The sequence below is a fragment of the Sminthopsis crassicaudata genome, chromosome 1 (assembly GCF_048593235.1).
Source record: "Sminthopsis crassicaudata isolate SCR6 chromosome 1, ASM4859323v1, whole genome shotgun sequence".
In the NCBI taxonomy this organism is placed as follows: domain Eukaryota; kingdom Metazoa; phylum Chordata; class Mammalia; order Dasyuromorphia; family Dasyuridae; genus Sminthopsis; species Sminthopsis crassicaudata.
This window is the reverse complement of record NC_133617.1, coordinates 77,777,786-77,792,695: the sequence shown is the minus strand read 5'-3', so window position 1 is coordinate 77,792,695 and position 14,910 is coordinate 77,777,786.

The window sequence follows — 14,910 nt, the reverse complement described above, 5'->3', positions numbered from 1 at the left end:
GCCAAGTTGCCCTGCATTCTTCCTGACTATAATTACTCACAACCCAATAATATCACATTTACAATTATGCATCATGATTTCTTTAGTTATTCTATGTTATGGACCAGAACTCTGAACCTGAAACAAGGTGTTAAGTCAGTGGAATTGGTAAAGACAATGGTAGTTCAGTACATGTACTTAGTACTTAATATAATTCTACAAGATTTACACCTATGATAAGAGAGCATATAAACTCAGACAAACTCAGCCAGAATCAGAACTGAAAGACAGAGACCATGGTGGTGGTCCTCCTGCCTCCTCCACAGAAACCAAGACACATTCAGGAGGATCTCAAGAAGCCGGCAAAAGCAGAGAACACAAGAGACTGGCAGGAGCTCTCAGAACCACGGAAAGAGATAGGCCTCTAAGAAAGTTAACCAGGCCCCAGGAAAGGAGACAAGACTTTGAAAAAGATAATAAAGGATTTGGACTTTAACACCTAGTTGTACTTGTGGTGATTACTGAACTGAAAGGAAGGTTGCTCATAGAGACCCCAATAAAACTGAGCAAGAGAACATTACAATTCTATATCCATTGAACCCTAACTCTATGTTTTCTCTTCCCTCCTCCCCCAATAAGTTCTTTTATGTATGAGATATTTCAGTATGTCATTTACTTCCTTGGAATCCATATTCATCAGTAGGATCACTGGGTCAATGACTTTGAATTGCTTGGTTATTTTCCTTGCAAAATCCAAATTGATTTCTAGAATAGGTAGTACAATTTAGAATTATGTATTTCTACATTTCTAACTAAATCTCTATTACTGTATCTATGTATAGCAAGATAAATAGCTAGGACACTCGATTAAGAGACAGATAATACTTTCATTTTATAAAGAAGCTTTCCTCAAAATAAATCCACTAGTAAAAGTTTATCCCAATTTTAGAGAAGATAGGAACTAAGGTCTAGAAAATTTGCCTGACTTGTTCAAGATTACACAATAAGAAAGGGACAAAGTTGGAACTAAACTCCAGGCTTTTTGAATTCAAGTATAGCCAATCAAACATTTCTTCCATGGCTTATGATGAGACAGACATTGTGCTAAGTGTTGGTGATCCAAAGAAAGGCAAAAGACAATCTTTGTTCTTATGGAGCTCATGATCTAATAGTAGTGGAAGAGAAGAAAAGAAATAACATTGTACAAATAAGCTACATGCAGGATAAATAAGAAATAATCAATAGAGGGAAAGCAGTAAAATTTTAGAAGCATTTTTATTTATTGATTTCACTAAATTTTCCAATTACATAAAAATTGTAATATATTTTTGAAAATTTTAAGTTCAAATTTTCTCTCTGTTGGTCTTCCCCCACATAGTCACTGAAAGGGGCAGCAATATGCTATCAATTATACATATGTAATCATGCAAAATACATTTCCGTATTTGACATATTACAAAACAAAACATAAGTCAAAAGAAAGGGAAAAATAAAGTTTAAAAAAAGGTGTGCTTCAATTTAGGGATCATCAGTTATCTCTCTGTGGGAGAATATAACTTTTATTGATAGATCTTTTGGAATTTTATTGGATCATTGCCTTGATCAGAATAGTTTTCTCTCACATTCAATCATCCTTAAAATAATATTGTTACTGTGTACAATATTTTCCTAATGTTGTTTCACTTTGCATCATTTCATATAAGTCTTCCCAGGTTTTTCTGAAATCCTCCTGCTCATAATTTCTTATAGCATATTTCATTACATCTGTAAAATGAGCTAGGAAAGTAAATGGCAAACCATTCCAGTATCTTTATCAAGAAAATCCCAGTGTCAAAAAAAAAACAAAGGTTGAATATAATTAAATCGACTGAATAACATTAACAAGATTCCATTGCAATCATATACTATGACTTGTTCAGCCATTCCCATTTTAATGAATATCCTCTCAATATTATAAAAAGTTTTGTACATTATAGGTCCTTTTTTCTTTTTTCTTTAAATTCTTTGGGATATAGATCTAATAGTGACATTGCTGAGTCAAAGGATAGGCATCATTTTATTGCCTTTTTTTTTTTTTTTTTTTTTTTTTGCCATAGTTCCATATTGTTCTTTAGAATGGTTGAATGGACCAGTTCACAATTCTACCAACAATATATTAATGTCCCAAGGTTTTGTTTGTTTGCTTGTTTGTTTGTTTTTTTTTTTTACAACTCCTGCAGCATTTATCATTTTCCACTTCTGTCATCTTAGATTTGGTATCACACACTCATTTTAAATTTGCATTTGTCTAACCAGTAGCAATTTAGAGCCTTTTAAAATGTAATGATAATTTTAATTTCTTTTTTTTCCCTGAAAACATCTTTTTATATTCTCTAACCATTTCTCAATAGGTAATGGCATATATTTTTACAAAAATATTGTCAGTTCCTTACATATTTGAGAGATAATACCTTTATGGAGGAAATGTACTATTAAAATTTCTCTCCATGTTTCCAATTTTCCTTCTAATTTTGACAGCTTTAGATTTGTTTGTGGAGAAATATTTTAAGTTACACATAGGATTTCAGAAAACATGCTGTATTTTTTACATTTTATTTCCTTTTTGGTCATAAATTCTTCCCCTACCTATAGATCTGTCAAATAAATTTTTTTCTGCTCCTCTAATTTACTTATGATATCACCCTTAATGTCTAAATCATTTATTCATTTGACCTTATCTTGGTAAACAGTCTATGCTTAATTTTTCCATTGTCTCCAATAATTTTTGCCAAATGATGAATTCTTCTCAAAATGTTAAGTTTTTACATTTGTAAAGTAAGAGAATACTATATTTATTTGCTACTATAAATTTTGTATCTATTCTATTTCATTGATCTATTTTTCTTTTCTTTTCTTTTTTTTTTTCCTGAGGCTGGGGTTAAGTGACTTGCCCAGGGTCACACAGCTAAGAAGTGTTAAGTGTCTGAGACCAGATTTGAACTTGGGTCCTTCTGAATTCAGGGCTGGTGCTCTATCCAATCTATTTTTCTATTTTAGCCAAAATCAGTTTTGAAAATTACTGCTAACCCTCTTTTCTTTACATTTTTATTAATTCATTTGATATTCTTGACTTTTTATTCTTTAAAATGAATCTTATTATTTTTCTAATTTTGTGAAACTTTTTTGGTAATTTAGTTGGGATGGCATTAAATATGTAAATTAGTCTAGATAAAATTGTTATTTTAATATTATTGATCTTACCTCCCTATGATAAATTAGCATTCAATTACTTAAATATGATTTTATTTATATAAAAATTGTTTTTATAATTTAAAAAATGTAGTTCTTGGGATTATTTTGGCAGGCATATTCACAGGTGTTTTATACTGTTTATATTTATTTTCCATAAGGTATCTTTTACTATCGCTTCTTGTAGGATTTTTTTTTGTTTATGATATAGAGGAATGCTGATGATTTATGTGGATTTACTTTATATCTTGCTGTCTTATTAAAATTGTTTCAATTAATTTTTTAGTTGAGTCTTTGGGATTTTTCAAATATATCATCATATTGTTTGCAAAAGAGATAGTTTTATTACTTCATTCTTTATTCAGATTCCTTCTATTTCTTTTTCTTTTCTTATTGCTATTGCTATGATTTCCAATACAATATTGAGTAATACTGGTGACAGTGAACATCCTGATCTTATTGGAATGTCTTCCCATTTATGTACATTACAAATAATATTTGCTGATGGGTTTCAATAAATGTTTTTAAAAATAAATTAAAGGGGGGCAGCCAGGTGGCACAGTGGATAGAGCACCAGCCCTGAAGTCAGGATGATCTGAGTTCAAATCTGGTCTCAGACACTTAACACTTCTTGGCTGTGTAACCCTGGGCAAGTCACTTAACCCCAATTACCTCAACAACAAAAAAATTAATTAATTAAAGGAAAATTCCATTTGTACCAATACTTTCAAGTGTTTAAATGAGTATTGTACTTTGCCAAAAGCCTTTTCTGTATTTATTGATATGGTATGATTTTATTTGTTTGTTTTAATAAATGTGCTCATTTATTCAAACCAAGAATAAACAAAAACAGAGGAGGTATACAGATGAGAATATATATATATATATGCATTATATATATATATATATACATTATCTATATATGTAGATAGATAGATAGATACATATTTTAAATAATAGCTTTTTATTTTTCAAAATACATGCAAAGTTACCCTTTGATCCAGCATTGATTCTATTGGGCTTATATCCCAAAGAAATACTGAGGAGGGGAAAGGGACCTGTATGTGCCAAAATGTTTGTGGCAGCTCTTTTCGTAGTGGCTAGAAACTGGAAGATGAATGGATGTCCATCAATTGGAGAATGGTTGGGTAAATTATGGTATATGAAGGTTATGGAATATTATTGCTCTGTAAGAAATGACCTACAGGAGGAATACAGAGAGGCTTGGAGAGACTTACATCAACTGATGCTGAGTGAAATGAATAGAACCAGAAGATCGCTGTACACTTCAATGTTGTATGAAGATGTATTCTGATGGAAGTGGATATCTTCAACATAAAGAAGATTCAACTCACTTCCAGTTGGTCAATGATGGACAGAAACAACTACACCCAGAGAAGGAACACTGGGAAGGGAATGTAAACTGTTAGAACTACTGCTTATCTACCCAGATTACTTATACCTTCGGAATCTAATACTTAATGTGCAACAAGAAAATGGTATTTAAACACATATATTGTATCTAGGTTATATTGTAACACATGTAAAATGTATGGGATTGCCTGTCATCAAGGGGAGGGAGTAGAGGGAGGGAAGGGATAATTTGGAAAAATGAATACAAGGGATAATGTTATAAAAAATTACTCATGCATATGTAATGTCAAAAAATTTATAAATAAAATTAAAAAAAAACAAAATACATGCAAAGTTAGTTTTCAACATTTACCCTTGTAAAACCTCATGTTCCATATTTTTCTCTCTCCCTTCCCACAATTTCTCTTCTCTAGATTATATCTAGCAAATATTTCAATATTATATCTAGCAAATAAGCCAATATAGGTTTAAAATGTGCAATTGTTCCAAATATGTTTACACATTTGTCATGCTGCACAAGAAAAAATGATATGATCTTAAGAAAACCTTTTATTATTGATAAAATTGTGTTAATTTTTTATACTAAGCAATAATTGTATTCCAACTATAAATCTCATTTGGCCATAATATATAATATTTGTAATATATTATGGCAATCTTTTAGTTAGTATTTTACTTAAGATTTTTGTATCTACATTAATGAAATTGGTTTCTAATTTTTTTTGCATTTTTACTTTTCTAGTTTAGGTATCAGCATCATCTTTGTTTCATTAAATGAATTTGACAGTATCCTTTCTTTACATGTTAATTCAAATAATTTATTTAATATTGGAATTAGTTGATCTCTAAATGTTTGGTAGAATTCACCTATAAATCTGTCTAATCTTGGTGGGGGGGGAGGTTGGAAATTCATTTATGGCTTTTCAATTTCTTTTTTCTAATATATGCCTATGTAGTTATTCTATTTCTTTTTCTAAGCAGTTTGTATTTTTCTAAATATTCTTCCATTTTACTTAAATTGTTAAACTTATTAGCATACCAATGACCAAAATAACTCCTTATAATTGCTTTAAATTTATCCTCCATAGTAGTAGATTCACCCATTTCAATTTTGAAGCTACAGGTTTGGTTTTCTAATCTCTTTTTGACAATCAGATTAACCAATTAATCAGATTAACCACATGTCTATTTTTTTTGTTGTTGTTCATAAAACCAACTCCTAGTTTTATATCACTGGTTTTTAAAAACTCAATTTAATTAATCTCATTTTCAATTTTTAATATTTGCAATTTGGTGTTTAATTGGAGATTCTTTTATTTCTTCTTTTTCTAGTTTAAAAAAAATTATATATCCAATTTATTGGTCTGTTCTTTCTATAGTTTGTTGATGTAAGCAACACTGCTTTTGCTATATTCCATGGATTCTGACACATTGTCTCATTATTGTCATTATAATAAAATTATTGTTTCTATGATTTGTTCTTTACTCATTTTTTAAGATTAGGTTATTTAATCTCCAACTAGTTTTTTCATCTATGTTTCCATGGTCCCTTACTAAATATAATTTTTATTGCATGGTAATCTAAAAATAAAAGATATTTTAAACTATTTCTGGTTTTTTGCTTTCAATATAAAATTTGTATGTCCTAATATATGCTTAATCTTTGTATTAAGAATAGCTGAGGAAAAAATGTATTCCTTTGTATTTCCATCAATTCTCCATTTCCATTCAATATCCAGTTTATCTAAAATTCTACTCATTTCCCTTTTTTTCTTACTTTTTTGTTTATTTTAGGTTTGAGAGGAAAAGATTAAACTCTCCTACTCTTAAAATATTATAGGAGGCAGAGTCAAGATGGCAGAGAGGACACAGCTTCTTTCTGAGCTCTCCTACCACCCTCACATTAATTATGAAATAGCTCTAGATTGGCAGAATCCACAAATATTGAGAGTACAGCAAATTACCAGCAGAAGAAAATTTTGAAGATCAACAAAAAAGGTCTGTTTTTGTGGCAGGGGAGGAGGAGGCCCGGTGCAGGCAGAGAGGTAGAGCACAGAGGCCAGTGCATGCTGAGCAGACCGGGGAGAGGTGCAGTCTCCACAGAGTGGAGAAACTACAAGAAAGACTCTACCACAGTGCTGGCCACTCTGCCCTGGTTGCAAGTCAGTAGATCAGCAGAGAAGTTATAAAACACCCAACAGAAACAAAAGGTAAAGAGTGACCCTCCAAGCTCCAGGGTCTCACAGTATCTGATTATACCCACCCAGCACCAGGAGTGACTCAGCACAATCCCAGCACAGCTGCTGCCATTCTGTTGCCACTTCATGCTGCCTATAGAGGAGGTGTGGAAAGCTCTCCTTGCCCTAAAAGCAGATCCCAACTTTTTTTTTTCCCCAAATGAGTGAAAAAGCAAAGCAAGCTCTAACTATAGATAGCTACTGTAGTGAATGAGAACAGATTTCAAACCCTGAGGATACTAAAAGCAGATTGTCTTCAGATGAAGCCTCAAAGGTTGATATGAGCTGGTCCCCACCACACAAGGTTCTCCTAGAAGAAATTAAAAAGGATGTTAAAAGAGAGCTAGAAGAAGAATGGGGAAAGGAAAAGAGAACCTTTCAAGAAAGTCTGGAGAAGGCACGTAAAAACAACAGACCTGGAAAATAGATCTAGGAGAGATAACCTAAGGATTATTGGACTTTCTGAAAACCATGATAAAAAAAGAGCCTAGACATTATTTTTCAGGAAATTATCAAAGAGAACTGCCCAAATGTCATAGAATCAGAAAGTAAAATAGCCATTGAAAGAATTTACCAAATACCTCCTTAAAGAGACCCCAAAATTAAAACTCCAAGGATATTGTGGCTAAATTTCAGAACTATCAGATCAAGGAAAAATATTACTAGCAGCTAGAAAAAGAAATTCAAACACAAAGGAGTCACAATAAGGATTACTCAGGACCTAGCAGCTTCCACTTTAAAGGATTAAAGGGTCTGGGATCTGATATTCTGAAAGGGTAAGGAACTAGGAATACAGCCAAGAATAAATTACCCTGCTAAACTAAGCATTTTCTTCTAGGGAAGAAGATGGGCATTCAATGAAACAGAGGAATTCTATTTGTTTCTGATGAAAAAAAACAGAGCTAAACAAAAATTTGACCTCCAAACATAGGACTCAAGAGAAGCATAAAAAGGTAAAAAGAACTGTTGAGAACTATATTTCTTTTATGGGTATACATAGAGAGTGCATGTATAATTTGATTTTACTGTTATAATATAAAAAAAGAACTAGAAAGGGGATTGTACAAGAAAAAGGGAAAAGTGGAGTTAAAAAGAGGGAAATTACATCTCACAAAGAGGCAAAGGAAACCTAGTGTATTTGAGGGAAAGAAGGGAGGGGAATGAACATTGTGTGAATCTTACTCTCATCAGATTTGGCTCAAAGAGAAAATATTAGGCATTTTGGATTATAGAGAAACTTCTCTCACCTTACTGAAAAGTGGAAAGGGAAAAGCAAAAAGGGAAGGGGAAGGCTAAATAGAAGGGATACAGAAATAGTAGGGGAAAGGTATAAGAAAGGGGGAGGACTGCTTGATGCAAGTGATGCCCATAAACTAAATACTAGGGAACGGGATAAGGGGAAAAGGAGAAAAGGAAAGAGAAAAGTATAATCTGGGGATAATAAGATGTCAGGAAATACAGAATTAGTCATTTTAATCACAAATGTGACTGGGTGAACGCTCCCATAAAGCAGAGGCAGATAGCAGACTAGATTATAAAACCAGAATCTTACAATATGTTGTTTACAGGAAACACATTTAAAGCAGGGTGATACATAGAGAGTAAAAGTAAAAGGCTGAGGCAGAATCTACTATGCTTCTTTTTCTAGTTTTAAAAAAAAATTATATATCCACTTTATTGGTCTATTCTTTTTCTAGTTTGTTGATGTAAGCAGCACTGCTTTTGCAGGGGTAGCCATCCTGATCTCAGATCAAGCAAAAGCAAAAATTGATCTAATTAAAAAAGATAAGGAAGGAAACTATAAATTGCTAAAAGGTACTATAGATAATGAAGCAATATCAATACTAAACATATACGCACCAAGTGGTATAGCATCTAAATTCCTAAAGGAGATATTAAGAGCACTGCAAGAAGAAATAGACAGTAAAACTATAATAGTGGGAGATCTCAACCTTGCACTCTCAGAACTAGACAAATCAAACCACAAAATAAATAAGAAAGAAGTTAAAGAGGTTAGTAGAATACTAGAAAAACTAGATATGATAGATCTTTGGAGAAAATTGAATGGAGATAGAAAGAAGTACACTTTCTTCTTGACAATTCATGGAACCTATACAAAAACTGACTATATATTAGGACATAAAGACCTCAAAATCAAGTGCAGAAAGGCAGAAATAGTAAATGCATTCTTTTCAGATCATGATGCAATAAAAACTACATTCAATAAAAAGCCAGGAGAAAATAGACTAAGAGGTAATTGGAAATTAATAATCTCATCCTAAAGAATGGATGAATGAAACAGCAAATCATAGACACAATCAATAATTTCATCTGAGAGAATGACAATAATGAGACAACATACCAAAATTTGTAGGATGCAGCCAAAGCAGTAATAAGGAGGAATTTTATGTCTCTAAAGGCTTACTTGCATAAAATAGAGAAAGAGAAGATCAATTAATTGGGCTTGCAACTAAAAAAGCTAAAAAAAAGAACAAATTAAAATCTCCCAATCAAATACTAAACTTGAAATTCTAAAAATAAAAGGAGAGATTAATAAAACTGAAAGTTAAAAAAACTATTGAATTAATAAATAAAATTAAGAGTTAGTTTTATGAAAAAAACTAACAAAACAGATAAACCTTTGGTAAAATTGATTAGAAAAAGGAAAAAGGAAAATAAAATTGTTAGTCTTAAAAATGAAAAGGGAGGACTTTCCACCAATGAGGAGGAAATTAGAGCAATAATTAAGAGTTATTTTGTCCAACTTTATGCTAATAAGTTCGCTAATTTAAATTAAATGGAAGAATACCTCCAAAAATATAGCTTACCCACATTAACAGAAGAGGAATTAAATGGCTTAAATAGTTCCATTTTAGAAAAAGAAATAAAACAAGCTATTAATCACCTCCCTAAGAAAAAATCCCCAGGAGCAGATGGATTTACATGCAAATTCTACCAAACATTTAAAGAACAATTAACTCCAATAATATATAAACAACTTGGAAAAAATAGGGAATATAGGACTCCTACCAAATTTCTTTTATGACAAAGACATGATACTGATACATAAACCAGGTAGGATGAAAACAGAGAAAGAAAATTACAGACCAAGCTCCCTAATAAATATTGATGCAAAAATCTTAAATAAAATATTAGCAAGGAGATTACAGATAATTATGCCAAGGATATTACACCATGACCAAGTACAATTTAAACCAGGAATACAGGGCTAGTTCAATATTAAGAAAACTATTACCATAATTGACTATATCAATAACCAAATTAACAAAAACAATGTGATTATCTGAATAGATGCAGGAAAAGCATTTGATAAAATCGAACATCCATTCCTATTAAAAACACTAGAGAGTAAAGGAATAAATGGATTTTTCCTTAAAATAGTCAGTAGCGGGGGCAGCTAGGTGGTGCAGTGGATAGAGCACCAGCCTTGAATTCAGGAGGACCTGAGTTCAAATCTGGTCTCAGACACTTAACATTTCCTAGCTATGTGATCCTGGGTAAGTCACTTAACCCCAGCTTCAGGGGAAAAAATTAGTCAGTAGCATCTATTTAAAACCATCAGCAAGTATCATATGTAATGGGGATAAACTGGAACAATTCCCAACAAAATCAGGGGTGAAACAAGGTTGCCCACTATCACCATTACTATTCAATATTGTATTAGAAATGCTAGCTTTGGCAATAAGAGTTAAGAGATTAAAGGAATTCCAGTAGGTAATGAGGAAACCAAATTATCACTCTTTGCAGATGATATGATGGTATACTTAGAGAACTCCAGAGAATCAAGTAAAAACCTATTATTAGAAATAATACACTTTAGCAAAGTTGCAGGATACAAAATAAATCCACATAAATCATCAGTATTCTTATATATCACTAACAAAATCCATCATCAAGAGATACAAAGAGAAATTCCATTTAAAATAACTTGATAATACAAAATATTTGTGAATTTATCTGCCTAGGAAAAGTCAGGAACTATATGAGCAAAACCACAAACATTTTCCACACAAATAAAGTCAGATCTAAGCAATTGAAAAGATATCAAGTGCTCATGGATAGGTTGAGCAAAATACAATAAAGGTGACAATACTCCCTAAACTAATCTATTTATTTAGTGCTATACCAATCAAACTCCCAAGAAACTATTTTACTGAACTAGAAAAAAATAATAACAAAATTCATCTGGAAGAACAAAAGGTCAAGAATTTCAAAGGAATTAATGAAGAGAAAAGCAAATGAAGATGGCCTAATTGTACCAGATCTAAAACTATATTATAAAGCAGCAGTCATCAGAACCATTTGGTACTGACCAAAAAATAGACTAGTTGATCAGTGGAATATGTTAGGCTCAAAGAACAAAATAGCCAATGACTATAACAATCTAGTATTTGACAAACAGAAAGGCTCCACCTTTTGGGATGAGATTTGACAAAAACTGCTGGGAAAATTGGCAACTAGTATGGCAGAAAGTAGGCATAGACCCACACCTATCATTGTATACCAAGATAAGTTCAGTAATGTTCTCTCTGTTGTTATTTGCTTGCATTTTTTCTCAGTTTTTTTTCTTCCTTCTTGATCTCATTTTTCTTATGCCACCAGATAACTATATAAATATGTATACACATATTAGATCTATCATGTTTTTCAACATATTTAACATGTATTGGACTATTTACCAGATGGGGGAGGGAGTGGGGGATGAAGGGGAAAACTTGCAACAAAAGGTTATGCAAGGGTCAATGTTGGAAAAATTACCCATGCATATGCTTAGTAAATAAAAAAGCTTTAATTAAAAAAAAAGATGTTTCAGATTTTTTTCTATTTTTCCTACTTTTATTATTTCTTGGTGTCTCACATCATCCAATTCCTTTTGCCCAAGGAATTATTTTCTTCCTTAACATTTTAAATCTCCCCCCCCCAATTGGTTAACTTTTCTTTTTATAATTTTCTTGGATTGCTTTTTTTCCCCCTTATTTTTGATCTTTCTTATTTGAGTTTTTGAATTCCTTTTAAAATTGTTCCAAGAAGTATTTATTGGCTTATGATCATTGAATTTTTGTTTTTTAATTCACTATCTTCCCCTGAATATGAATCCAGATTTTCTTTTATACTATAGTAGCTATGTATGGTAAGATTCTTTTCTTTTAGATTATTCATTTTTTGGTTTTATTTGTTCCATTTTATTTTTATCAGCTTATCATTATAGTCAGATTTTAATTCCTAATTATGGGATTTTGCCCTAGGTCTTAGATTCTGTTTTCTGAATTGGAGAAGGAAGTGGCAAAGTACTCCACTATCTTTCCCAAAAAAATTCCTAATTGGGGTCATGAAGAATTATGCACAACAGAAAATGACTAGACAACAACAGAGCAGGAAAATGATTGTATCATATTTAGAACCTGAAGGAAATAATAGAAATGGGATATGAATGTAAATGATATAAGAAAAACTAAAACTCAATACTTTGGAGGGGGAGGGCAAGGTCACACATCTAGTAAACCTTTAAGTGTCTGAGACTAGATTTGACAGGGCCAGTACTCTGTCCACTGTGCAATATAAGCTGCCTCATTACTAAAACTCAGAGTCAACTTGGGCATATTCATTGCCTTGTGCATTTTTTCTTTAAATGCCACAAATGTCTATCTTCATGGTAAGATTATGTTAGAAGTGAGGGCCATCTCCTATCATTCTGATCTATATCCTGCTAATAGACCCAGATAGCTCCATGATAGAAACTAAGGCTGGTGACTTTGCACAGTCCTTCCTCATATAAATCTAATTCATTTAGTTGTCATGTAACCACCTCCCTGATGTTATGGTCCTCTTTGAGAATATAGTACAAACAACCACTAACACCATGCAGGGCTCAACCTCAGGTACTCCTAAGCCACAGTTAGTGTCTCCAGTGTCACACTGTCTTAAATATTCTTAATGCCTGCTATGTAGTACTCACTGGACACGTGTTTGTTTCTCTTCTCCCACAGCTGCAGCCTAGGATCAAGTCTGGTCAGCCTTGCTAGTTCTGACATCTGTGAACCTCAAGGGTCCTTATGCAAGTATGGAAGGAAAGTTGATGATGTAAAAGTTCCTATGGCTATGAGAAGAACGTTTGAGGTGAAATTTCTTGAGAGTGTTTTCAAGAAGATCCTTCCAGGGCCTACTGTTTGTTAATTCAGTGAAGTAGGCCTTGGAGTGTTAACACTGCACTCTGGTAAAATTTAGCCCTGGAGTCTTTCCTGAGATGAACTCAATTGTCTGATAAAGACATAACTGCTTTACCCCCCCCTTTTTTTTGTTTCTTACATTAATTTCATGGAGATTTTTCTGTCTATTTTAGAAAAAATATGGAGACCCTGGAAATTTCTAACTCTATAACCCTCCCAGAATGCATGCAAAGTTCTTAATGAATGATTTTTAAAATTCATTTTGAACTTTCATGAATTGATGCTAAATGAAATGAGCAGAACCAGAAGATCATTACACATGGCAATAAGACTATATGGTGATCAGTTCTGATAGACATGGCTCTTTTCAACAGAGATGATTCAGGCCAGTTCCAATGATCCTGTGTTGAAAAGAGCCATCTACACCCAAAGAGAGGATGGTGGGAACAGAGTATGGATCACAACACAGTATTTTCACTCTTTTTGTTGTGGTTTGCTTGCATTTTATTTTCTTTCATTTTTTCTTTTGGATTCGATTTTTCTTGTGCAGCAAGATAATTGTATAAATTTGTATGCATATATTGGATTTAACATTTTTACCACGTTTAACATGGTAAACATGATTGGGGAAGGGAGGAAAACTGGAACACAAAGTTTTGCAAAGGTTAATGTTGAAAAATTATCCATGAAAATTTAAAAAGCTTTAATAAAATAAATAATTCTTGGATTCATCACCACTGTGTCAAAGTTGGTTATCATGCTTTATCATCATGTTTAGCTTATTCATTTTGTTTTTATTTGTTCCATGAGATCAGAAAATGCCAAGATCTCTAGATTTGCCACAAACAAAACAAAATTTTGTCTCAAGGCTATCATAGATTGATGAAAGACAAATAAAATTTTGGGGAGAACAGAGGTCTTCCTAGGACAACCTATGAAGACCTGAAGAAGGGTTTAACTGGTATGAAATGTAGAAACCTCCAGGCTAGTTCCTCAGAAACAGCAAACCTGAATCATGGGAACTTTCACCTCTGGGGATAACGTGTAGAGTTCAGGTCCCAGTTCAGGAAGACTGAAGGAATGCCAGGCCCAGCTGTATTGCAGAAACCTAACCCTGGAGGAGAGAGAGTGAGAGAGCGAGAGAGCGAGAGAGCGAGAGAGCGAAGAGAGCGAGAGAGCGAGAGAGCGAGAGAGCGAGAGAGCGAGAGAGCGAGAGAGCGAGAGAGCGAGAGAGCGAGAGAGCGAGAGAGCGAGAGAGCGAGAGAGCGAGAGAGCGAGAGAGCGAGAGAGCGAGAGAGCGAGAGAGCGAGAGAGCGAGAGAGCGAGAGAGCGAGAGAGCGAGAGAGCGCACACAGAAGCAGTGGGGCAAGAACTCTGTTGGCTGTGAGCACTTCCAGGAGAGGGGAAAGTTCTTGATTTGAGATTCCAGGTCAGAGGGGAAAACTGAAGTGAAGCTGGAACTACAATTAGAATTGTATAGGATTTAGCAGCATCTACAACAAAAGATCACAGGTCATGGAATCTATATCAACAAACTAGGCCCCTGGTCCAAAAAAAAAAAAAAAAAAAAAAAAAAAAAAAAAAAAATCTATCTAGCAAAACTAAGCATGATATTGAATTTTTAGAACTTCGTATTAAATGAACTCACATTTTCAAGACTGTCTCAAACAAATATGAACTTAATAAAACATTTAACATAAAAGCCAATAAATATTCATTTCAAGGAGCTCAAGAATAAATTGTTCATATTTTTCTTACATGGAAATGTAAACCCTATTGACATCATTAATTGGGTAGCTCAAAAGAAATATTGGGACAGAGCTGAATATGATCCAATTCTAAAAAAGCAAAACAGTTTAAGAAAAGGTAATGAGTGAAGTACAGAGGAAGAGTTGACAAAGTGT